Raw genomic sequence first — 996 nt, 5'->3', positions numbered from 1 at the left:
CCTTAAGGATTATCTAGTTTAATTTTTTAATTTTTTCCTTTTTTTAAAAATTATTTTATAGGTAGGAATCTGACATCCTGAGATTAAAATAGTTTGTTTACAGCATTCAGCCTTCCACTTCCCACTTAATTGATCTTGTCATTAATCATCACTCTTTAGCTGTTTGAAGTTTATGAAAACCTCTAATGAGCTCAGCAAAGAAATAAGATAGAAGAATATCATATATAGGAAACATTAACGTTTTTAAATTATAATAAGTCTATATCTTGAAATATGTTTATGGTAAAAAGAAATATGTAATGGCCCAAATCATTACTTTAATATGAAAACTGGTAGCAAAAATTTTGCATTTCCATTTTCATATGTATTAGCCTTTTGGTACTCAGGTTTTAATTTTTTTTAACATAGCTAGTCTATATACATTTTCAAATTAATTTATTTTAAATTATACTTTACTATTGTATGGTCTTATAACTGTCAATATTATTAATAATATTTACACATTTTAATAATTTGTACTAAATAATACCCCAGAACTCACCTAACTCTTCTTCTGTTAATTGGGCTTTTAACTTGCTAGTATACATAAAGCTAAGCCGAATACCTTCATGTGTATGTTTTCACGAGTTTTGGACTGTCTTCCTGCTATTTATTATGAACTATGGGAGTACTGATTGAAAGCTTTGAATAATTGTTGATCTATGCTAGTATTTCCAAATTACTTTCCAATGTGTTATAGCAATCTCCATAAGTAAATCAGGGGTATACTTATCAGAGAAGGCCTTTTCATTTATTTTATTTTCAAATGGAAAGTTCTTCAATAATATGAATGAGTGATACATGATAAAAATGCACAAATTCTAATAATATCAAGAACATAAGAACAAAATATTAAATACCTAGCACTATGATACTTACAGATCAGAGTCATTATGGACATATTTAGTAGGTATGACAGCTAGTTCTTTTATCTCTCTTTAGACTTTTGCTTTTCTC

Source organism: Propithecus coquereli, unplaced genomic scaffold (assembly GCF_000956105.1).
Source record: "Propithecus coquereli isolate 6110/MARCELLA unplaced genomic scaffold, Pcoq_1.0 Scaffold363, whole genome shotgun sequence".
NCBI classification, from domain to species: Eukaryota; Metazoa; Chordata; class Mammalia; order Primates; family Indriidae; genus Propithecus; species Propithecus coquereli.
The sequence above is the reverse complement of the archived record's forward strand: the minus strand, read 5'-3'. Positions refer to the sequence as shown.